General features: G+C 37.7%; 1 protein-coding gene across 6 annotated transcripts in view; it reads right to left on the bottom strand.

Annotated features, from left to right (window-relative positions):
* The window catches only part of CHRM2 (cholinergic receptor, muscarinic 2), a 145176-nt gene that overhangs the window by 13865 nt on the left and 104645 nt on the right, over positions 1–26666 (bottom strand). Inside the window, exon 3 of one of the 6 annotated variants that reach the window (XM_021078516.1) lies at positions 3665–3882. The gene's annotated coding sequence lies outside the window, so the exon portion shown is untranslated. 6 annotated transcript variants of the gene reach the window in all.

The following is a 26666-nucleotide window of genomic DNA, read 5'->3' on the forward strand; positions in this document are numbered from 1 at the left end:
AGAGAAAAAGAAAGAAAGAGGACTGGGGAGAGAGTTTTTAGGAAGTCTTGGGAAATAAAGTCCTCTTAAGAAAGGTTTCAATGTATAGAGTTTTGATGCTAATGCAGTGGATGGCATAATTCAAGACCCTTATGAATCTCGAACACCTTTCAATTTTACTTAAGGTAAAGAAGAGATTTGTTCTGGGGCTCAGGAGACAGTGCCACTCTGATAGCTGAAAATACTGACAGTGCACCTTCTGGTACTTTTTCAGTATCAGGCAGAAATGGAGTAAATTTCCACTTTTTTCTTTCTTTTATTTATCTTTTATTTTTGCTTTTTAGGGCAGCACCTGTGGCATATGGAAGTTTCTAGGCTAGGGGTCGAAATGGAGTTATAGCTGCTGGCCTACAGCCACAACCACAGCAACGCAGGATGTGAGCCACATCTGTGCCCTACACTGCAGCTCAGGGCAATCCTTAACCCACTGAGTGAGGCCAGAGATCGAACCAGCATCCTCATGGATACTAGTCGGTCTCATTACCGCTGAGCCACAATGGGAACTTCCTCTAGTTTTTTTTTCTTTAATCAGGTTTTAGGCTAATCTAAGTGACACTTTATAAGTCAGTCTACATATTGAGAGCTTTTTCATGAGCTCCTGGATCTTATTACATGAGCAGCCAAGGTGGGGACAGAAGGCACAGGGAACAATGGCAGCCCTGCTGGGAAACCACAGCTTTCTCTGTTTCTTTCTTGATTCTAAAACATCTTGTTCAATTCCTTTGTGAATAGATCTTCATATGCCTTGAAGGGCTATGGAGGATGGAAGTGAAGGAGTAATAAGTGACCAAACAAAATGAACATCGTTATCTACAAAGAGTGTATAATCCAGGGGACACACAAATTGTTGATGAAATTTCCAGCTACCTAAACCAAGTCTGGACCAATACAGGAAAAAGTGTCAAGGCTAAGAATCAATGTGGAAAGGCTGGTCAGATTGAGGTGAAAAAATTACAGAAAGCTTCCTAGAAACCTTTCGTAATGTTTCTATCTCTCTTTCTCTTTTTTTCTTTCCTTTCATTTGTTTGAGTGTGACATTTTTTTTTTTAATCTGTACTGAAGATTCCGCATTCTATTATATTTCTCAGGAAAGTGCAATGTACTCGGGTGGGCCTGGCAACCTGCAGGTTCAGAAACACAGAATAAGGCTTGGCTACTGATTTACCTACACCAAGATTTTAATTATACCTAAAAGGATGTGTTGAAAGTATTCTGGAAGCAACGTGTAGAGTTTTCCTCATTTAGAAAATTGCAGCACAGTACTGCAGAATTTATCAGGTATGCATTACATAAGATATTTGAAAAAAGAAAAAAAGGCCTTACTTATAACATTGCATTGATCAGGCCATACCCTTAAGGTTGGTGCATGTCACTATATATAAGCTGCACTTTTTTAAAAAAGGAAAAAAAAATGTAAAATCAAATCAGAGTGAAAGTAGCTGAAACAGCAATTTTATTCTCACATTAGCACAAATACAAAAGAATTCATGATTTTTTCCAGCATGAAAACCTTAAAGAATTTCCTAGCCCTTATTATGAGGTAAACATGCCTGCAGTTTGGCTGCCTGTCAAGCATAATACTATTCTTAGTGGTGCTGGGACAAATTTCCACTCCATGTTCGCCAAGCTCTCTTCTCCCTGCTTCAAAACACAACCTAAACAGCACTTACTCTAGAAAAATGTCATGACTAAGAGGGAAAGAAACCTAACAATGATTTAACTAGTACCCTTGTCCTTGTCTCTACGTCTGTGGCTCTTTCAGGTTATTTTTATTATTTTTGTAAACATGGTACACTTTCTGCCAAAAGAGAAAAGTGATCTGGACAATTATAAACAAAGCACAATCTGGAATAAACCACTCTTTCGACTTTTTCAAATGACATTCCATCAGAATAAGCACTGCAGCACCCTTTCTTTTCTGTACCAGCATTTAGACAGGGCTCTGATATTGATGATCAACATTGCCTAGTAAATGGGGCTGACAAAACAGTGCATGCTAGGCCAGACGACAGCAACAGTGGAGAAGGCTGTTATGTCCTCACAAGCAAGAGGAGTGAAAGGAAAATGGAAGCAATCCTCTAAGAGCTACTGAAAGTTGTATGTGATTAAGCAGCTGTATTTGAATTGGTGCCTGTGTCTTTCTTACTGTCTTGAGAAGTTGGAAATGTGTATAGTCGGCTTTTTGTATTTTGTTTTGTTTTCTCCTAAAATCGACAGGCTGCTGGTTTAATAACTCTAAATTAGTTAATTCATTGCTTGAATTAAACATGTGAATCAAATTTGCAGAGGGATTGAGGCTTGTTATGACTCTGACAGAAAATTCTAGAGGGAAAGCTGTTGTTCTAGAGAAGCTGAGCGATTCCAAACAATGAATCCCTTTAGGGATCCTTTTCAATGGTGCACGTGCCTTCTGCTGAGAGCTGAGGCTGAGCGCAAGCACAAGGCAACATGGAACTTTGCATAGCAGATCAAGGACAGCTTTGAAGAGAGGAATGAAAATTAGTTTAGGTTCAGAGAGAAGTTAAAGAAGTAAGTTAATAGTTTCCTCTAAAGAGTAGAGTGGAATTAAGAATAAACGTGATCAGAAGTTGTGGGAAGATTAAGAGGTACAGGAAGAAGTGAATTTCTTCTGACTCTAAGGAAAATACGTAACATAAATATTTAGATAAGACACTTATAACAGATAAGTAGAAAAAAGGACACTTAGTTGAAAAGGACATTTAGTTGTACTGAGGAATCTATTTCAAGCATGTCTCTGCTTAAAGTTACACTGTTTATATAGATAAAAAAGCCAATTAATGCAGGTGTTGCTCTTCATAAAATACACACAAGAGAAGTAAAGGTAAGTGGATTGTGTTTTATAAGCATGATTTTTTTGGTTATAACTTCTGAAAATAAACCCACCCATATGTGTGAGCCTAACAGCCATCAGCACTTCTGGTAGTGCTCCCTAGAACAGGTAGAGAGCCCAAATGAGCACATTCACCTCCATAAGGCTGAATCTTGGGCCCTTTAACTTCTCAATGTCAGAAGTGACACAGGCCTCATGTACTTATGATTCATACCAAATTCAATGACGCTATAAAAATAAAGTAGTAATGAAGTGTAGAGAGAAAGTAATGGGCAGCAACTATTTTTATTGTTTGCAATCGAAAGACAAAATGATTGTTTCCTCAGAGGCTGATTGCAGCCTATTTCTAGAACGGAGCGAAATGACCACAGTGTTATCCCACTCAAATGTGAAAAATGAGAGCGTGGAGAAGATGAAAGTCTTTACTAAATGGTCTAATGGCAATGGAGATGAGGAAACATAAAAAGCTACATCAACTCAGCAAAGATTTTTGTATCCGAAGCACTAATTTAGAGTTAAAATAAAGCAAGTTGGCCGGAGAGAATGAAGAACTTCATGTGGTAAATCAGGACAGTCAACTCTCCTACCTGCTTGGAATTAAACCCCTTTGCTGAGGATAAGCACAGGCGCAGTCATGCTACATAGGTGTGCTACATGTGTCATGCTGGTCATCACGTGCTGTCCCATCCTCTCTTCCTCCAATTCCATCCCCTTTCCTTTCCCAACACTACTATTTCAAGCCCAACTAAATACTTAAATACCCCCACTCCTCACCTTCAGACTCTCCAAACACGGACAAATCAGATCTCTCATTCCAACTGAGCTAAAATGATAGGCTTTAACCTTTCCTGTTCCCAGGGAGGCAGGTTCCATGTTGACGGAGCCCAGTAGGAAGGCTATGACAAAAATGACACTTCCTTTCTCAAACTATACCACCTTGGCGAGTAATTATCCTTCACACGCTTGATAGGCTTGCATCCCCACCATGCCATCTAGTAAAAAAAAAAAGCAGTTAAACTGCGAGCAGTTCACATTATAAAGGCATTTAAATACAATGTCTGAAGCTAAATGAAAGAGGAACTCTTCAGGTAGATAAGATTGCAAACGGATTGGGACCCGTGCACAAATCAGCGAGACAGGATGCTTTTGCTGTATCATCAGCAAAGCAGTTTTAGTTTGTGCTCTCTGCTGGGACAGGGATATACATAGCTGGACCTCTAAGAGAACATGTTTGAAGAGGATTCTGTAGGTAATTAACTCAATTCTGAAACAATGGAAAATGAAAGGAAATAGGAAGCTAAGAGAATTTGTTCTGGATTCCTTCCCCTACCCACTGTATATACAAGTGTGTGCCAGCTGCCAGTACGTTAAATAAAGAAAGGAGAATGACCTCTTGGAAACAAAGGAAAAAAAAAAGAGTATCTCTGTCCTTAAAAGATCCACTGGACCTAGATATCCTTTTAAGAGATGTGTCAGCAGAGGGCTGACCTCCTTGCTCCTTAAGGGTGGTCTGGCTTTTCGTTCTGTAGCTTGTATACACGGATCACCATGATGGGTTTTCAGACGCAGGAGATAAAGCTTTGGAGTTAAACCTGAGATTGAAACCTTTCTCTGTGAGTTTCTAGCTGTATGGAGTTAAAAGCTTAGAGCAACAGGGTCACATGATTTGTGAATATGCATAAAATTAACCTGTGACTTATATTTACCTTATTCTCTAACTGCTGTTTTAAAAAGTAGTTTTTAAATTTTCATTTCAGGAGTTCTGCTAACTGAAAGTGAATATAACAACAACAGAAACAATAAAAATAGTATTCATTCTGCCGAGTGCTAGTTTCTTATTTTTTTTTCTTTTTACAGCCGCACCTGTGGCATATGGAAGTTCCTGGGCCAAGGGTCTAATCAGAACTGCAGCTGCAGGTCCATGCCACAGCTATGGCAACACCAGATCAGAACCACATCTGCAACCTACCCCACAGCTTGTGGCAACGCCAGATCCTTAACCAGATTCGTTTCCGCTGAGCCACAACAGGAACCCCGAAAACTTTATTGATGATATATGGTGACTACAAAATATTAATCTAGAAATATTTTTCTATAGACAGCAGACAAAACCTCATCCTCTTAGAATCCAGAAGTCATGACTAGGCTAGGGCTGACCTCCAACAGCAAGATGAAGGACCAGGACCTCCCGTAATCACCGTCTTTGGGGATCAGATGGCCCACTCCAACCCCTGAGCAGGCCTGCTCCAGTATGCCCTGGCAACTTCCCATCCTAAGGCTGGATGTGAGGTCTATACGCTTCTCAACATTTCTTTGCGGGGCTGGTACATGCGTGGCTAGCAGGATGGGAACATTTAGTCCAAGTGTTCCAAGGAAAGACTCAGTCGTAGGCAGACTCTTCATCTCTGTTCTTCATAATAAAACATCCACAGTGGTGTGTCTGCATTTAGGAATGTAACTTGTGAGCAGCCTGCCTCTGGCTCTTCCCTTGTTTGGTTGCTTTCAAAGCCCACTGTAAAGTTGAAAGGTGACAGCTTGACCCATTTTGCTACGTGTTTTTTTTCTTTTTTCTTTTTAGTATTGTTATTAAAATAACAAATGACTATGTGCACAGAGTAGAAAGTCACAGTGGTCTAGCCATGTCTAAGGGAGGGAAGAGAAAGTATCCAAACTACAGAAATACCAAAAACAGGCATGGTGGGAGGCAGGAACTGTGAAATGGGATGGGGTGATTTTTCATTATATTTGGCACAATGCCCAGTACATCCTCAGATTTCCAAACTGTGTTTTAAACTAAGGATTGGGAGCCTCTTAAATAAAGTTTAATTTCTGTTTACATGTAATTCCGGGTTTCATAACCAACTTTAAACAGCTGACCTATAGCTAGCTTTTTACTCTTACTACGAATTACACAAACAAACCACCTTTAAATGACTACTTTGAAAGACCCATTGGATTTACAGAACCCAAACAATATTTTCATATGCAGAAGTTAAATGAATTAAAAAAATAAGAATTACTTTCCAGGAAATGGAAATGAGATGGAAAGTCTTCGAATATAAAAACGAGACAATAAAAAATCATGAAATGTAGTTTTGCACATGGTCAGAAGTTGGAGGGATAGTAGAGAAACAAAGCAGACAGACCCCTCTTTTGTAACTCAAGGGTAAAGCAATGTGTAAAAGAAATGATCTGAAGGAAAGATAGGTTAGGGGAGGTCTCTGAAAATATTTGGCTTAGTTGCTTTTTTTTTTTTTTTTTTTAAACAAAGGGGGAAAACAAAAGGGATGACATGTGGAAAAGAAGAAAACCTTGGTGATTGCAGGTCTAAACAACCAAGAGCAATCAGTACCATTGGTGAGGCAAGAGCTTAAGGAAGCAGAAAAGAATGGTATACAGACGACATGGAGAAAGAATAGCCCTGGCGTTCATCTTGCAAACAGGAAGGAAAGGGTTAAGCATGAGAGTAGTTTAGTTTTGGAGATGTCTGGGAATAGAGTATTTAGGAAACTTCCTAAAGGCTATCTACTGAGTATGAGAAAGATAAGGTATGGCAGAGGATCTAAGAAGTATGGAGACAGAAATGGCGACTCCATAGCAGTAAAGACCACTTAAAGTCAGATATTTTTTATAATAAACTATCAGTAACACTGATCTAGCTGATATCAAGAGTCATCTCATTGACCAGGATCTCCAACTGCATCTTAATTTCAAATTGATCTTTCTCATTTCCTAAATCATGTCTGTATCTGGTGTCAGCCCTGGCTTGACCCAGCCTTCCAACAAGGAGTTGAAGAGCTTCCCTTTGACAACCTCAAACTCTATCCTGGGCATAGAAGCTCACAATATTTATCAGCAGGCTGAAGTAGAAGCTTAAAATTGGCTCTAAGTTGGGAGTAGAAGTAAAAAGAGAATTTCACAGTTTGTACAATTGTCATCTGTTCATTAGGTCTAATGGAACTGTCACTTAACTACTTTCTACTATTTAGAAAGTATATTCTTGATTTTTTTGTTTTTGTTTTTTGTTTTTTGCTTTTTTAGCACCACACCTGTGGCATATGGAAGCTCCCAGGCTAGGGATGGAATTGGAGCTGCAGCTGCCGGCCTTTGCCACAGCCACAACAATGTATTCTTGAGTTTCTTAATCTCATATGAATTGCATAGATTTCCTCTACTTATATGATGACAGTTTTCACAAAGTCAAAACCTCATATAATCATCATTTATTACTGAACCATACACATTTATAATAAATAAGTTTACTAGTAATTGTTCACTGTTCACAAACATGAACCAGAAACTGATGCTAAGTTGCCAGAAAGTAGGAATGTACATATTGGGAAGGCAGTATTTGCTATGTGTTTTCTTTATATATCTTGTTGTAGCGCAAACTCTATCAGATTATGCATTTACAGAGTAAAAAGGTGTCAAGTATTACGTATGACTGCTGTTTAATTATCAACACATTTTTGAAAGATGATAAATAAATAATGTTGTCAATAACAATTCAAAGTCTTTCCATTTTCATGCTATATGATAAAAAAAAAGATACGTGAAAAAGAAAAGAGGGGCATAAATATAAAATGGTATGAATGGGGCAGTTTAATGACTAAGTTAAACAAACCTCCCTTGTGAAATAAGCCTCAGCCCAAAATTATCAGTTTATCTGAGTGAGGATTTTCCTCCAATTTTAAAACTTGATACTGTCTAATGCTGGCATCTGAGGAAACGTCCCTGCTGCCTTAACTTTCACACAAAATCCCACCTATTTTGCTCTCTAGCTGGCCAGTGGCTGCTTCTATTGTCTTCTCCTTGGCTGTGTGGGTGTGTTTTCCTTTTCAATTTAGGAACTTGGGGACGCCACCTGGGCGGGTAGTTTTTTTTCTTCTTCTTCTTCTTTTTAGGGCCGCACCTGAAGCATAGGGGAGTTCCAGGCTAGGGGTCAAATTGGAGCTGCAGCTGCTGGCCTATGCTACAGCCACAGCAACGCCAGATGCAAACTGTGACCCACACCACAGCTCATGTCAATGCTGGATCCTTAACCCACTGAGTGAGGCCAGGGACTGAACCCACATCCTCATGGATACTAGTCAGGTACTTAACCAACTGAGCCATGATGGGAACTCCTGGGAGGGGTTTTTTTGTTTGTTTGTTTTGTTTTGTTTTTGATTCTAGTTCATCTCAAAAGAAGAATGTTCAATTATGCAAGAGGGCGTCTTCTTTAGGCGTTCAAGCCAACTGACGGAAGACACATAACCACTTTACCCACTCCATTTCTCACATTGATGATCTCTTTTTTTTTAAACAGCATCGCTGGTTCAACTTATGCAAAGAACAGGAGTCTGTGATAAATATCCACAGTCTCAATCAGAAGATGGCATTTACCTCCTTGAGTTTGACGTTTGTCCTCTGTGGCAGTAAGGAGGTTCAACTCCAAAGTCTCTTTCAGCTTAAAAGCATTGTAGGATTTTAATTTTACTTTTATTCACTTGGGATCCATACAATGATGAGAGGTCAGAAATGACCATCACTGACTTCAGCCTTAGATCTATATTTTCCCAACTGCGGTACCACATTTAGCTACAGAGAGCAAACTCCTCTGTTTTAAATTAATACTCGTTGGGCTTTGTTGTATTTACTGAAGAGGGCTCTTCTCTGTGTCTGTTGGTTTTCTTTGTCACTATCACCATGCCTCCCACCTCCAATATCTTGGTACATCTCAGCTTCCCTCTGTGACCTTTCATCCATGCAAGCTAGAAAATTAGATTCAAATTGCTATCTGTATCATTTCACTCTCAATATTGAAAATGTACAAGCATGAACTAATTCTCTCAATCTAGCTCCATATTTACCTACCAAACTCATTAAAAAGTGGTTTTAACAGTGGAGCAAGAGATCATGTGTTAGGGAAGCAAAGCAATTTACTTGGCAAGTTCATTTATGTATTCTCTCCAATGTCAGAGCAAAGGTTTGTCCTTGGGATAAGGGTGTTTTCTCATCTAGTTTCACCAAGGTCTCTCTGGCTGTCCGCTTCCTCAATTAACTGACACCTCTGTGATGATGATTTCATCCTGGAATTGTTTAGTGGACAGACTAGGAATAGTCATCTAGTGACTTAGGTGCTGGGTTTATAGCATCACTATAATTGCTGCCTAAACATCCCTACAACAAAGGAGAGAAGGGAAAGGAAGGCCCCTGGAGAGGGTGTGTTTGAGATATGCCACACTTTGCAAAGGGTAAGGAAGAGTATTTTGATGATTTCCATTGGAGGTGTGAAATCTAAACAAAATGACAAAATCAAACAGGAATCAATTGGCTCTTGTATTATATTTTACATTTTAGAGAATTCAATGCCAAGGATTTCTGCACTGTTTCAACTAAGAATGGTTTGTTTTTCCTTTTGACTTCAAAAATATAAGAGCTTTATTTATGATACATTTTTGCCCTGCTTACAGAATTCCTCTGCCCTTAGACATTCAAAAAGCAGAATTTATGGTAAATTTCTATTCTCATTTTTAAATTAGTATATTGGAAAAGTAAGCCAAAAGAAAAAAATAGGTTATCCATACCTGACTCATAAGCTACTATCTTCTTTACTAGACCAAACAGCAAATAATTTTTAATATAAATTCAAGGGATAAAATAGTGAATAATATTGACTTGTTTCTTGTTGTCAAGGACCTCAGAGAATGGTTGGAGATGAACTTTCATTTCTATTGAAAGTGTGCTGTGTATCTTCCTACCTACATGCACACGGGCATGCAATGAATGCACTGACCTATATGCACATATAACTAGAAGTTTTAGATCACATCAATTCACTGTCTCAGTGGGGCCAGGTGGGGGAATGGAAGAGTGAGAGAAGCGAGCCGCCTGGCTGGAGCCCTGGGAGAGAAGGCAAGCCTGAGTGAGAATGTGGTCCCAAAGTTGTCAGATGTTCAGAATTGTAGACATACAGTGGAAATCTGGATTCCTATGTGTATCCTTCCAATTTATAAATCTTGGCTTAATGTTATAAAATACTGACAAGCAAGCAAGACAGGTCTGTGTGTGGACAGATTTGGCTTACTTTATGACCTCTGACATTTACTAGCATATAACACATTTTGAAATAAAGATAATCATGGACATTAGATGATTTTCTAATGCATCATTTTAGTGGGTATGTGATATTTAATGTTGTGTGGTCATATTATGATTTAATTAAATCCTCTATTTGTGACACTTAGGTCCTTTTCATTGTACACCCTAATACACAATGGTACAGTTAAATTTCATATACATATTTTTTTTTTTTTACACACCACTAATTGCTCTCTTAGGATAAACTCCTAAAAGTCAGATCATTGGCTGAAATGAGCTACACTTAGCCATTTTTGATTGTAAAATCCCACTAGCAATTGCCAATTATGTATTTTCCTACAGCTATTCACAAAAATAAGAATTATCACTAAAAATAACTTTGCAAATCAGATAAAATATCTTATCAGTTTTGTTTTAGCTATAATTTTATTGATTTGTGAAGTTTTATATTTTCCATGTTATTGACTATTGGCATTTTTTTTCTTTTCTTTTAGGGTCATACCTGTGGCATATAGAAGTTCCTGGGCTAGGGGTTGAATCAGAGTTGCAGCTGCTGGCCTACATCAGGCAACCACAGCAACACAAGATCTGAGCCGCACCTGTCACCTACACTGCAGCTTGTGGCAGTGCCAAATCATTAACCGGGGATTAAACCTGCATCATCAAGGATACTAGTCAAGTTCTTAATCCACTGAGCCACAGTGGGAGCTCGCAACCACTGGCATTATTTATTTGCCCTTTTCTACATGGGAATTTTTGGACATGTGTTATATGTTTTAATATTTAAATTTATGGTATCATTTAAATTCTCAGAATTTCTCCACTCCACGTAAGCAAATATTTAAGATAATTTCTTTTAACTATTTCACATATTTTATACTTGCAGTTCATATGGACTGTATTTTAGAATAAAGCATAAGAAAATGTAATATTGACATTTTCCCAACTAGTTTAAAGATCACCCCAGGAACATTTATTAAATAACTTATACTTTCTCCACAAATTTGAAAAGCTAATTCTACCATCTTCTAAAATATTCCCATGAATTTATATCTACTTCTGGGCTTTCAATTCTATTCCATTATTTTATCCACATTATCCTTTACCAGTAACATTATTTTTCCTATTTTAATTTTATAAGATATCTAAAGCTCTAATTATAAATCTCTTTTATTAGTGTACTTTTTTTTTTTTTTTTTTTTTTTTTTAAGGGCTGCATGCACAGCACATGGAGGTTCCCAGGCTAGGGGTCAAATCAGAGCTGTAGCCGCTGGCTTACACCACAGCCACAGCAACACCGGATTGAGCCATCTGTGATCTACACCATAGCTCACAGCAACGCTGGATCCTTAATCCACTGAGTGAGGCCAGGGATTGAATCATGGATACTAGTCAGGTTAGTTAATTGCTGAGCCATGATGGAAACTCCTAGTGTACTATTTTTCATTGTTTTCTACATCTTCATGCTTTTTTATATACACTTCAGAGTATTCTGTCGACTCCTTTTCCTTATGGAATTTTTATTGGACTGTTATAAATTAATTTGGGAGAAATTAACAGCTGTCTCATATTAAGTCTTTTCATCCAGTAATGTTTTCCCATTAATTCCAGTTTTCTTTTTTGTCCCTCTATAATTCATATACATATATTTAACATGAGACATAATTGTATATATCTTGCTAAGATAGAATTTATTTATTTTTAGTTGCATAATGAATATAATTTTTGTCACAATATTTCTAATTATGATGTATGCATATGTACATAATAAATATCAACTATAGGAGATATGTTTTTAAAATAAACTTACTTTATATTTGGCCACATCTATATAATGTAAATAAGATATATTCAATATGGGAAAGCTAATATTTGGCATCACTTTCCATGTACAAATAATTGATATATCAATTAAAATCATGCTTATATATTTATTAAACTTCATATTATTCCATGGTCTTCTCAATTTTGGATAAGAATTTTTGAAATGATTTGGTGGCTATTCTCTTGCCTTCACATTTATTCTGTATTGAACTGAAAGTTTTCCAAAATGATAACTACAGCATATAAGTCCACACAACCTTTTTCCCAATTAAACCAACTACTTCACTTTATAATTAGCTGAGATTGTATAAAATCTGGTCCTTTTCATAAGTTAACATTTATCAAATAATTTAAGGTACTTATAAAAATTGTCATCCAAAATACATAACATACTTGCTTTAACCACATATAACATGAAAGATAACCTAGTAATTATGACCATTCTTTGAGCAAAGACAGTAAAATTAAATGTGTCTCTGTGTTGGAAAGAAGCAGAAGGCATTTTGGAAAGTGAGTATTATATAAGGACATAAATACTTCTCTATTAAATACGGAATTGATGTGGCTTATACAGTGTGGCCCAGCAAGGCTGAAATAGTATTTTTTAAGTCAGAGATATTATATTGACTACATTGCAATGGAAGAGAACCTCAAAAATAACTTTCATATGAAATAACCACTAAATATCAGTAAATGCAGATACAAAATACATGACTGACTCTTCTGAATTACCACTGATGTTTGAGCTCTGACCCTTTTGACTATAAAAATGACAGGTTTATTTTTGTTTTAGAATGTCCCCTCATTTTCCCCAAGGTCTGTCACATTGTGATGGAGAGGTCAGGGAAGGGGTTGGAGCCCAGTAGCAGGTACATTCAGAGGCAGAGAGAACATTCAGAGAAGCAAGGTCCTGATTTCACCTTTCATTATGAGTCCTCTGCATTTACATGGCATTGTCACTATCACAGAAGCAAGCAACTTTTAAACAAAACAGTGGAAACATGATCACACCTGCTTCTTAGCATTGTGTTCATTAGCTAATTGAATGAATTTTTCACTTTTCATTTGGTGGCTGTGACTTCTATATGGGCTGATTTTGTGACCTTTTTCTTCTTTTGAAAAAAAAATCTATTGAAAGTATTTGGGGGTCTGTATTTTTCCCCATCTTACTTATTTCCTCTGTATGGGGGTTTTATTTCCCGGATCACAGAACTTTAGAATAAGAATTTCATGGCTAATGTTTGTGAAAGCTTTTCTTTACTGATGAAACAGGATCAAAAGCTTGCACTTGTCCCATTCCCATGCTCTTCCTAGCCTGGCCTTATTTTGGTGACAAGAGAAAGGAACTGGGCCAGAGCTGGCTGTTTTCCCATCAGCTGCCATCACTAGCACTTTGCCACATGCCTGCCAAGGGGCTGTGGATGCATCTTTGAGGAAGTCTGTGCATGTTGCATAGCCTTCCATCTCTCTCCACATTCCCAGGGACATATGCTGAGAAGAACTGTCATTTTTTGAATATCTAAAAAGAATAGGCCCAATGTCAAGGGTGGCACTGTTGTTACCCTTTTAGATTTAAGAAATATAACGAACATACAGATAAGTTTTCCAGTGGCAGCTAGGTGGTGGTACTCAGACTTGAAGCCAAGGGGGTCTGAGAGCAAAGCTTTTTGCTCCTGATCAAGTAAACGTCTCAGTTGTCAGAGCAGAAACATGTTACCTCTCTCTCTCTCTCTGTGTGTGTGTGTGTGCATGCGTGTGCATGTGAGTGTGTGTGAAGATAGTTATAACTCATCTGTAGAAATAAAAATACCACTCAGTGAACTGGGTTCGTGATAAGTTCATTAAAATCTATCAAAACTATGATGACGAATTTATGCATCAACTTGATTAGGCCACAGTATCCAGTTATTTCACCAAACACAAACCTAGATGCTGCTGTGAAGGTATTTTTTGTAGATGTGGTTAACATCTACAATCAGTTGGATTTAAGCAAAGGAGATTGTCCTCAATAAAGCCAGCAGGCTTTATCCAATCTGTTGAAGTCTTAAGAGCAATAACTGAGGGTTCTTGAAGAAGACATTCTGCCTGAAAATTGCAGCATCAACTCCTGTCTGAGTTTCTAGCCTGCTAGTCTGCTCAACAGATTTCAGACATGCTGGTACCCATAACTTCATAGGCCAGTTCTTTACAATGAATCCAGACATATGGATGGATGGATAAATAGATAGATAGACAGAGTGCATCTTTGTTATTCTTGATAGTTATATTCTATAAAGCCCACTTGAATACTAAATTAGTGATTACTGAACTAGCTCCTAGGAGAAATAGAGGGTTGGATTCCTGCAAGCCTCTGGTCACAACATGTTGTTATTTAATCAATACATAACCCTGTTTTATGTATGTATTGCATTTCTGTTTAAAGATACTTTATGGAACATCCATTGTTGATTCATTAACAATGAATCCACAGCCAATAACACTATAATTTATGTCTTAACAATGCTTACATAACACATGCATTTTCTCCATAAGATACATTACCACTTTCTTGTGATTAGGAATATCAGACAGCACTTCAACACTACATTATGTTTGAGGATCATCTTAAGCAGTAAAATCACCAAGGAAAAGCAAAATAATGAGAAAAATGTGACAAGAAATAAATCAAGAAAAAGAAAAAGACAGTTTATCACCTTCTTTGGCTGAAGCTGGGAACATGTATGTCCAATAACTCAATTTCACTGCTCCAGGCATGTCTGGAAATGATCGTGAAAGCACCACTAGTGTTGATTTGAGGGTTACAAAGAAATTTTAGCAAGTAGGCAAATTCACAAATATGAAATCCATACATATTGAGTATAACTTCTCTCTCTCTCTCTCTCTATATATATATGAAATGCTAAGTTTTAAAATGTGTGATTGTGAAGGTTGAAGGAGGAGTCAAAGACAACATACACGTTTCCATCATTAGTGTGAACTTGAAATAGCAGAGGGACTTGAACTCCTTACAAAAAGCTAATGAGACTACTGTGGGAATCACTGATGTGTATCTTTAGCAGTCAGCTTACAGGACAAGGTAGGTTTTATTTCCATTATGTAAAATGCTTCTCAATTAAGCATTTGGCTTTGCATAGGTTTGCATTTACCTTGCATCACATCGAAATGGAAAAAGCCCTTAGATCCTAAAGACCTAAGTATGAATTCTACGTCCATCATTAAATCAGTGCGTGACCATGAATTAAATAACTACTTTTTTTTGGTCTAAATAACTACTTTTAACCTTCATGTCTTTAAATATTAAATAAAAATAAAGATCTGTTAAATGAGAGGACATATAAGAAGGCAAGATACAAAAAGTAAAAACCGTATAGGAAAATATTGAGTCCTTAATAATTAATTTACTCCAAGATGGATTTTTCTACTGACATGTATAGAAATAAATATGTAAAATATGGAGTCAATGTGGCATTGTGGTCAAGCATGAGTTCTAAAATTAGACCAATGAGGACTCGGTCCTGGCTCTATGATTTCCTAACTGTGATTTTCAATGTTACATAGCATCTCCATGTCTTAATATTCTCTTTATAAAGTGGGAAAAAATGGCATCAAGCTAATAGGTTTGGTAGGAACACTATGTGAAATGATAAATGTAAAGCATTTTGAATATTTCATTAAGTGCGATGCATACTGAATAATATTTATCATTACGAATATATAGATTTGTGTCTATATGTATGTTATATATACATAAAGTACCATATGAAATTCCTGATATCAAACCATTTTGAAGAAAAAAATGGCAATGACATAGTTTAATCACACGGATATTAAATGTGCAGAAATATTCAATCATATATATGTAGTTACTTTATCTCTTTTTTTCCTCCATCTTCTCAGGCAAGCAATGGCTTCAGGACAGAGCTGAATTAACTGACTTCTAAATTACCGTTTGCCCTTTTGGTTACTATTTTAAGACAAGCAGTAAAGAGTGGAGGCTGAGGCAGGCTGTGCCAATGGATTCTAACTTGAAACCATGTACCTGTGGACAAGCTATTTAACCTCTCTAAGCCTCTGTCACCTACCGCCTCTACAAAATGAACAAATTAGAATCTGCCTTAAGCATTAAATGAGAAGATGCATGTATAGTGCATAGCATGGAGGTCAGCTGAGGGTGAGCACTCGAAAATGTTAGCTACTGATACACAAACGACTATTCACTAAAATTCCATTTCCTACAGATGACCACATTATAGTTTTTGTCATGAAACTTATTTTCTTCCTCCCACCCCTCCACGCTTTCCTTCTCTGACCACACATTCCTTCTCTGCCCTCTTCTCCTTCCCTTTCTTTAATTTCCTTTCCTTTTTAATGAGAAACCACGGTGACTAAGCACATCTGAATTTTCCTGGATATACCTGTCTCTAAAAGAACCTTTCCGGGGAAAAAATACATTAATTTTGAATATTTTTAAATGTTTATGAGGATGAGATATCTGTGAACTTTTTTCAAGTATGATATGGATACCCATATTTCTTTTCACTCCAAAGGAAAAATACTAACACAAAACTAATCTTTGCGCCTTTTTTCCCCTGTTTGTTTGTTAAAAAAAAAAATGCAATGAAATAAAAATGTTAGAACTCTTGGGATCAATAAAGAGTGTTATACACAGTCCCTGAAAGAGAGAAGGACCCAAATGGACCCTGAAAGTGTTTAAGAGAATACTTCAGTGGCCCTGGAGAAGGCAATTTAGTTATGACTAAAAAAGGAAGGATGCAAAATTTAAGAGGCTCACCTCCTGGAAAGAGTTACTGGCAGTTCTAATTGATGCTCCCTTGCTTGTGCACAGCTTCTTTGTTTGCCCTACCTCAGTCCATTGGCACAGCGGTGCTCACTGTGCAGTACCGTGGCTTTAAGGTCTTTACTACTAAGACTGTGCTAAGTAAACACTGGGTGTGCAACAAACGACACTCAGATAATCAAAATAACTAGAGGAAGACTGGACGTAGCTTTAAGGGAAGTTTTTCTTTCCAAATGCATCTTCTGACCTCTAATTCTCTATGGCAAGGGGCAAGTCTCTGGTTTCAGAATGTACAAATGTAGGACACAATAAGTAAGCTTCTTCGCCTGACAGTCCTCGTCAGGCAAAGAAGCAGAAGCCTAGGAATGATGGGGCTGGGGACGGATCTGAAGCAAGAAACGGAACCTAATGTTTGCCTGCAACCCAATAAAGAAGCTCTGAATGTGGGCTTCTGCTGTTCTAATGCGGTCCCCTGATGCTACTCTGGAGCAGGGCCACAGAGGAAAGGGGCTGTGAACCCAGACTTTAGGGAGAGGAAGAAAGGGGAAAGGAGAAGATGCAAAAGCAAGAGAAATAAAAAAGAAAGAATTCCTGAAGGCAGTAAGAAACTGTGTCAAGGACATGGAAGGTACATTTACTCAAGTAGAACAAACTTTTTGTTTGGTTTTCTCTGTCATACCTGTTGGTTTTTGTTTAATAATACAAAATATGGGATATTTTGCATAGGCTTACAGGTAGAATCTAAGTTAGTAAATGAAAGACTAAACGAATGAATGAATGGGTGGCCTAATAAACAGACTGACTCCAGAAGAGGATGTGTGTATTTCATATACAATCAGAGTGATTTAGAACAACATAAAACCTCTACTGACCCTATAATTGGAAAGGGTCCCTATAGATAAAGGAGGCCCAGATATGGTATATGTTATATAGGTGCTGCTGATTGAACCTGATCAATAATGGACCGGCCCCAGGGATTGGGGGAAGAATTATTCAACATTTTCTTAGCTGAATGTATTTGGATATTCAGACAACATTTTGTTGTTGTTGTGTTGTCTTTTTAGGGCCACACTCATAGCATATGGAAGTTCCGAGGCTAGGGGTCTAATGGGAGCTACAGCTGCCAGGCTATGTATGCCACAGCCACAGCAACGCAAGATCCGAGCCTCTTCTGTGACATACACCAGAGCTCACAGAAACCTCAGATCCTTACCCCACTGAGAGAGGCCAGGGATCAAACCCACGTCCTCATGGATACTAGCTGGGTTTGTTATCACTGAGTCACAATGGGGACTCCCAAGACAACATTTTTATCAAGATAAACACTATCAAAATTGTGATGGGCAAAAATAGCTGATCCTATTGGCCAAATATATCTTAATGGACAAACCAAAGACATGAGAAGGAAGGAGTTCTGTGTTTGGCAGACAACTGAGCAGCTTACAATGAATGAACTTGTTTCCAGGACTGTGCAGAACCAGTATATACACTCTGCTCTCATACTGAAGTGAAAGCTCATACCTTAGAATGTATAACAGGATTCAGTCCATGTACCCACTGCTTAGACGTTTTTGGAGAATGAATGACAAAGTAGGAAAATGTCGATGGAAATAATTTAGTCTCTGAGAAAAAATTTGGTACCAAGATAAACAGAGTATGACATTTTATACTTTCTATTTTTTTTTTTTCGAAACTTCCCAGATAATGAAACTTTGGTACTTCCACAGACATGGACTGAATTTAAGAAATAGTTATGGAGTGGGTTCAGGGCCTGCTGAAAAGGGCGGTCGTCCCCATTTCCTGTCTAGATGAGTCATAAATCAGCTGATCACATTTTCATCTATTTTTAGATTGGTGGAGGGACGGACCACTTGATGTAGTTGTTGATGATGATCCATTTATACCGAAGAGAAGAAATAGAAGACATAATCTATTCTCAAGATCCCCTTCTCTCTGACTCCGTGCTACGGAAAAATGCTTAGATTTTGTTTGCCTCACTCACTGGGTAAAAAATTACCTCAGCGGGAAGCTGGTCTTTGCCAAATGAATATGGAAAATACTGATGTAACCTTAAATGGCCTTCATCCAAAGAGGTTTGTAGAGCAATTGAGTCTCATATAACTCAGCAAATCTACTTTAATATTGGCCATCTCTAGTGGAATATTACATAAGGAATTTAAGGAAATGTCACATTAAAATAGTTCCTAAACATAAGGTAAACAAATTAGGCTACCCTGGTACTTTCTCTAAGATGCTGATTTAGGTAATTTCTCAGAAACATTCTCAGAAGACTAAGATGTAATCCTGTCTTTGATTAGTAAAAACTTCATTGGTTTCTTCAATATCACAACTCAGGATATTGCAGATATTAAAGGTGGCTTCCAAACTTAATTCTAGCAATCCCTAAAACCATAGGAGATGGTCAAAAATAATATGGTTGAAATTCATGTGTTTACCTACAGATTTCACCTCTACACTATGTGCTGAAAATTTGGAATCAGGGTTTCCAAACCTTATCTGATGCTAGATCAGCATTTACAAAGTTTGTTCTATAGCACACTAGTTCTGAGAGTTGTTAAAAGATGCTCTTGAGAAGCTCTTGTGTCATTGTCAAGTAAGTTTGGGGAAAGTCGCACCCCCAGTTTGTCACTATACTGCTTTAGTAAAAATGCTGCAGCAAGAAACCATTAACTTAGCTTATTTCAAATTTCTTGAAATTAACTGACCAGAGAATGTATCTTCTCACAGGGGTGTGTGTGTGTGTGTGTGTGTGTGTGTGTGTGTGTGTGTGTGTGTGTGTGTGCGCACATGCGCCTGCATAGGTGTATGCCACAGAACACAGTTCTGGAGCACTATGCTAAATCAGTCAATAAACTAATGGGACATCGGATTTGAAATGATTGAACTTTCCTGGACATTCCAGTAATGTTTTTTCCCTCTTTGTATTTGTATGTACTGTTCCTTCTCCCTAGAATAACAGTCTATCATTAGTAATCCACCCACTCCACTCCTTGTCCTATGTTGGCTGAGACCTTTCGAGTCCCAGCTTAAAAGTAATTTCCCGTGGAAAGCCTTTCCTGACACCTCAAGACTGCATGGGATATTCTTTCTCTGATATTTCTTAAGACTAAGTACTAGCTCTATATTAGCATCTACAACTCTTTTTACTTCTTTTTTATTCGAAGGAATTGGCTATGCCTTGTTCCCTACTGCAAACCTAGTACCTCTCATAAGACTCTGTATGTGAGAAATGGTAAATGAACATTTGATAAATAGATGAGTAGGAAAAAAAAAAAAAAAACAAAACTCGGGGAAACATATCTTCAACAAGGTTTGGTCAATCAGGGAGTTCCTGTCATGGTGCAGCAGAAACAAATCCAACTAGGAACCATGAGGTTGCAGCTTTGATCCCTGGCCTCGATCAGTGGATTAAGGATCTGGCACTGCCATGAGCTGTGGGGTAGACTGCAGATGTGGCTTGGATCCTGAGTCTCTGTGGCTCTGGTGTAGGCCAGCAGCTACAATCTGATTCAACCATTAGCCTGGGAACCTCCATATACTGTGGGTGTGGCCCTAAAAAGACAAAAAAAAAAAAAAAAAAAGTTTGACCAATCAGGAAAAGATGTAATAAGATTCTACGGAGAAAGCTCTAGGAATCAGAGGAAACCACAGCTTCCCTTTACCAAATTTATTCCAGAGCAAATGGACATCGTATAACCATTAAAATGATGGGGACATTAAACTCTTAGTCATGGGGACAAGAAAGCCCTTAGGATAATTTATTGCAAAGTTGCTTACCAAGCTGTAGAGGGAAGCCGTGTGGAGAACTTCTCTTGGATTTCAAAGCAAACAGATGTTCTGTTTCCCACAATGATGTGAAGCTAACTTACATTTTTTTTTTCCTTAAGAGCCAAAAGTAGTACACATGGTACAAGAGGAATTTTATACACTTTCACAGAAAAACAACTATACCATTTACGTAGTCAATAGACTTCAACATTTCCAGAAACAAAACTCTATGAATGGAATTAAGAAACTGACTGTCCTTGAGGGAGAGAAACTATTGCTAGCGGATGCAGTTAGAGAATCAGGGACATTGATCCAGGGACCCAGTTGTGAGATCCATCTCTGCAACAGTCTCTCTCTTGAAATAAGCTTACATTTGACCTGAGTGGACGTCTTGCTCTGAGTAAATGCAAATCCAAAGGCTCATGTAGGGACCTCCTCTACTGTTACTAAAGTTCAGCACCTCAAAAATCTCAGACCTACATGACAATACACTTCCACGTAGTTTTCTTTTCCCTTTATTTTGTCTAACAAACTGTATGCAGAAGATGCCAGTCTGTGCCTGGTTCACCAACCTGCCATTTCTTATGCTACCTGTGTTACTTGTGCAAGTCCCCTGGCCACCCTCTCAGCTTACAAATTTGGAAAGCAGGGATAGATGATAAAAATATCATTTACATTATCAGATATGATCAGGACTGAATTAGTTATAAGGTCTATGGTGATAATAATAATAAGCACTCACAAAGTGTTAGCTGTTATTAATTTCATTGATACTAATAATGCTAATACTTATCATTCATAAAGTGGTAATGTTATTCCCTCTCTTTTTCGAAATCTTCTGAGGTCTTCCTAAATCTAAAAGCCTAACCTTGAAAATATTCTGTCTCATATAATACTTTATATCCCACTATTCCTTGTTACTCAGTCTAAAATTCAGCTTGGAGATTTCCTAAGTATACCTCAGACCTTAGCCCTTAGCTCAGCCTTCAGATTTTACCCATATGGTTCCCTTTCTGAAATGTATGTTTTCTCATCTCTGACTAGTCAGGTTCTGTCCATTCTTCAGGGACTAGTTCCAAAGGAACTTCATTGGAGAGATCATTCTCCCATTTCATATTTCATCTTCCAAACCAAACCAAACCAAACCAAACCAAACCAAACCAAACCAAAGCAAACCAAACAACATTGTGTCACACACAGGCACTGACGTACATTTCAAACAGACACACCTCAGTTCATCTCAAAAAATGCAAACAAGAACACTCAGTATTCTTGAGAGTATTGGAATTTCCTGATCTACCGACAATGTGGTGGGAGAAGGTGATAAATTGCCTGACTCTATTTTCTTGTTTTGTTTCTGTCAGTTGGCTCTTGTATTAGAGGCACTAATCTTGTGTGTGTGTGTTTCCCAAATGCTGCACCAGCTGGCGACAATGAAGCAAGCAGGAAGAGATACAATGAAGATTAATATTATGGCACTCCTAATAAAGTGGCAAATATCTGTTCCTTGCTATTATAGATTTTATCAGAAGGCAGTGAAAGATAACATTTTAATATTTGAGAATGCCAAAGTGATTATTTCACTGTTGAATTTTATTTTGTGTTACTGAAGCACTGCAGATTAGTTTTTCCCAATCTAAAGAATATAATCACCCTCACTTTTTCTTTCCCTATCTTCTGTGAAAATGGCTAATTAGCTCCTTTCTTCTTCCTTTCCTCCTCCTCTGTCCTTCTCCACTGGGATCTGTGATAGAGAAAGTATGTATTTCTCTAATTAGAAATATAATTTTGGGAGTTCCCGTTGTGGCTCAGTGGTAATGAACCTGACTAATATCCATGAGGACATGGGCTCAATCCCTGGCCTCGCTCAGCAGGTTAAGGATCCAGCGTTGCCATGAGCTGTGGTGTAGGTCACAGATGTGGCTCAGATTCCGCATTGCTGTGGCTGTGTGTAGGCTGGCAGCTGCAGTCCTGATTCGACCCCTATCCTGGGAACTGCCATATGCTATAGGCGCAGCCCTAAAAAGACAAAAAAGGAAAAAAAGAAAAAGAAAGAAATATAATTTTATTTGTGGACTACATCTATTTCCACTTACCCTATTTCTTCAGGGTAAGGAGAAGTGGGAGAGCTTCTTTAGGGAGAGTCGAGTGACTCTCTAGAACACAAGCAGGAAACAAGAAAACGAGTTCCAGGTCACTTAGGAAAATAACTTTTCCTACAGAGTGCTACATGTACTACTTTCTCTCCACAGTGCTCTAGGTACCACTTACATCATATATGTACATCAACTTAACATCCTGATACCTTCTGCAAGGAGTCTTCTTCAATTATTGCTCACTCCTATGAGTTTAAAGGACTTTTTTATCTATGAAACTGCATAGTTTAGCAACTAATTATACAGTCTTGCATTGTTCAGTCCTGTGCACAAGCCAGAATCCTGGAAATAATCCTTAAATCTTCCCACACTAAAATTTTTTTAACTCCTTAAGACACTCTCTCCTTTACATTCTGTGTGTTAGTCCCCGCTTTTGCATTATTACCATTACTGCATCAGTTCTGAGTGTCACCAGATCTCATCCTCAAAGGCCACCCAACTACTCCCCTAGTTTGTCGTCCTCATCAAATATATCCGTACTCTGACCTCTCAATGATCTTTCGAACTTACAAACTTAAATATGACATTCTGCTGTTGAAAATGACTTAACTGAGAATAAAATCCCAACACGGAATAGCCTACAAGACCTTTGGTGCAAAGGCTTCTGCCTGATGACCAAGCCTTGTCTCAGGCCAGTACTATACCCTCCCATGCTTCACCCCTGAATAATACACAATGACAACATTAAGCTAGCATCCGTGATTGTAACAAGGCAGATGCACTCAAGCCAGTGTGTTTTCATGCATTCTGTTCCTTCTATCTGAATGCCTCACTGCTTAAATTTTCCCTCCAAGTCTTGGCTAAAACGTTCCTGCCTCAAATAAGGCTTTCCATGACCACTTCAGAGAAACTTAGATTTTTCTTCCCCTCTGATTTCCAGTACACTTCATATATTTCCATTCTAACAAATTTCTTGTTATACACTGGTGTTTGCAATTCTATGTTCTCAATTAGAGCTTTGGGATAAGCACTATATCTCTTCTTTTCAGCACAGTGTATAGGACATAGAAGGTATTCAATATATGTTTATAGAATAAATGAATGTCATATCTTTTGACTTAAAATATATTGACCTGAAAACAAAGACCAGGATAATCCTTAGTGACAAAATTAGTACTGAGTGTTTGGCAGAAGCTTAGTAAGTACATTCTGATAAGTAGACATAAACATAAGATACTCTCCAATTTTATTTCTTATGTTTATCATGGGATCGCCCATAAAGAAAATCAACAAAAACATGAGACTGCAGCTGAGACATTAGAATGTTTGACTCTCAAGAGAGATAATTTAACTATTTTCCATTCTTGAGAATCAGACAATAGTAAGTACATTGTTTATAAATTATTTGCTTCATGTTACACTATTAGACTATTATGCTTTTTTTCTATATCATTCCATAATGGGGTCAAGAGCTGCTTGGCTCTTGAGAAAGTCAGACCCACAAGTTGACACCACCATCAGTACCGTTGCTGACACTGCCAACATCACCACCACTGCGACCATCACCACAATTACCACCCTCATCACCACCATTACCAACACTGCCAACACCACCACCGTGACTACCATCACTATCATGACCTACCTCCACCATCACCACCATCATTACCTGCAACTATTACAACTACCATTACTACCACCACCCACCACCATCATGTCATTAGCTACCACTATCACAACCACACACCTCCATCAACCACTCAAATATGGCTCATAAGCATATGTTAGAGACCAGCCTAACTCATTCCAAGCTGAGTTCCATTTGACAGCCATATTTTTTTCTTTTTTCTTTCTCAAGAAATTAAATCTGAAAGAAAAAAAAAAAGAAATTAAATCTGAGAAAGTGCTGGAGGGAATGGAATCACTGGCCTGGAAAAGCAGAGTTCTTGGCAAGCGGCGGACCGTTATGTCACTGACAGAAGGAGAGAGAATAAATAATGGAAGCGCCACAGGCTATTGTTTCTGAAAACAAGATATATAAAGTAATAGATGCTGTTATCCTCCAGGTTGGACAAAACAAGGCAGAGATTCAAAGAAGGAGGACAGATGAGACAGGCTTAAAATGAACACAGACACCAGAAATGTTCCCCTAGGCAGAAGGTAGAAGAGGCATTTAAGAAATAAATAAGGATTTTACTCTCACATTAAAAAAAAAAAATCCTTTGGTTTTGTTTTAACTGCAAGTGGATTTATGTGCTTTTGAAAGATGTCCTTTATTGAGCTTTAGGAGAAAAGCTAGGGTAAAAAAGAGTTATGCAGACATTCCCCTAAACAACTGCATTTCTATTCCTCTAAGGCTTAGTATGCATGATGTCCAAATACCAGATCCATCAGGAACAAGACAGTCAAACCATTTTGCCCTTTTTAGAATCATGTAAACAAAGTGGAAGTTTTCAAATAGTGAAACAAGAGTTCAGACTATTTACCACTCTTTCCTCCCCTTAGACATTAACACCAAAAATGCAGATGCAAGTAGTATATTCAAAATAAATAAATAATAAAATGATAAAAAAGAAAGAAAAAAGAAAAATCTTGAAGTTTGTAAGAAAAACATGATTCTTTTTGTTTGTCTGTTGTTTCTAATGCAGAACTTTACCAAACCCATAAAAGAAAGACAGCAATCAAAAAACCATTTTTTGTTTGTTTATTTTAGGTAAATCTATCCCCTTTCCTTTTATATATTTTACTTTCTGGGTCTTTTTTTTAATGATTTTTATTTTTCCTATTATAGTTGATTTACAATGTTCTGTCAATTTCTGTTGTACAGCAAAGTGACCCTGGGTCTTTTTATAACCATCCTCTTCTGTCATATTTTCCCCCAAATTCTTCAGCGTATCTTTAACATACCCACCTAAGGATACTGCAATAGTATGGTCTAAACTATGGATATAGTTAAAAGAGTGTAGGAAGAAGGTACAGCGAATCTGAGTCCTAATCCATGCTGGCCACTCTCTGTGTGATTTAGTGGAAAACACTTTACCTTCTGGGGATTTCTAGTCCATCATCTAGAAAATGAACAACTTGACCGAGGCATCTCTGAGGTTTGGTCCTAATTCTGACGTTTCCAGTTTCTGTGCTGGCAGATTTCAGCAATCATCTTGAGAATTATTTCATTCAACATTCAATCTACTTTTTCAGTGCTTTTTATTGTCAGACACTGGGTTAAATTTAAAATTAATGAAGAGTACGGAGAAGAAGATGAATTAATTTATTTTGCCCAATTTTCCCAATTATTTTCCTCAGATGTTGTGAAATTAGAAGAAGTTAAAAAAAATTGTATTTGCCTTCTCTGTTTTGCAATGAAACCTGAATGAAAAAATAGTGGTCTTAGGCTTATGGCACAAGCAGAATTGTTGTGAGTCACCAGTGAGACAGTCTAACTGTATAGAGTTATAAAGAAAAACGTGGAAAGAGAAAAATCTTTTCCCTCTAACATATTGACATGGACATTTTTAGAGGGGTAAAATTTTTTGAAAATCAGAACACCTGGTAGAGAATTATATTTAGTCTGCTAGTACAAAGCAGATGGTCATTAAATACTGTTGAACAAATGAAGGACAGAAGGCAAATCAAGCCAAAACTCATTTTTTTTTTGCATTTTTTGAGACCTATGTGCTCAATATATAGAAGTCTAAGCCATAGTCTCTGCGTTAAAGATAAATTATAATGTAGTTATGGAAGAAGTATGTGCTTCCTACCCTGTGTAGTTTTGTGCAAGTTAAATAAAACACAGAATTGACACAGTTTATGAGAGTAATAGAAGAACTATAACAAGCAAAACATAGGTAAAGTTTGAGGAAGAGCAGAGGGGTCTCTTCTGCAAGGGAGCCATGAAAATAGAAAGTGTCATGAGGAAAGCATGAATAAAGAGATTTAGTTGAGGAAGAGGAGATATGTAAAGGAGAACAAGGAAATAAAGCTATAACTATGATTTGGAACCAAACCAGAAAGGCATTTTTTGTTACAGACTGAATGATTATGTGCCCCTCTAATTTATGTATTGAAGCTCTAGCCCCAAGGAGATAGTATTTGTGATGGGGTTACTGGAAGGTGATGAGGGTTAGACTGGATCATGAGGCTAAGAACCATATGTTGGGTAGGTGCTCTTAAAAGAAGAGATAACGAG

The sequence above is a fragment of the Sus scrofa genome, chromosome 18 (genome assembly GCF_000003025.6).
Source record: "Sus scrofa isolate TJ Tabasco breed Duroc chromosome 18, Sscrofa11.1, whole genome shotgun sequence".
In the NCBI taxonomy this organism is placed as follows: domain Eukaryota; kingdom Metazoa; phylum Chordata; class Mammalia; order Artiodactyla; family Suidae; genus Sus; species Sus scrofa.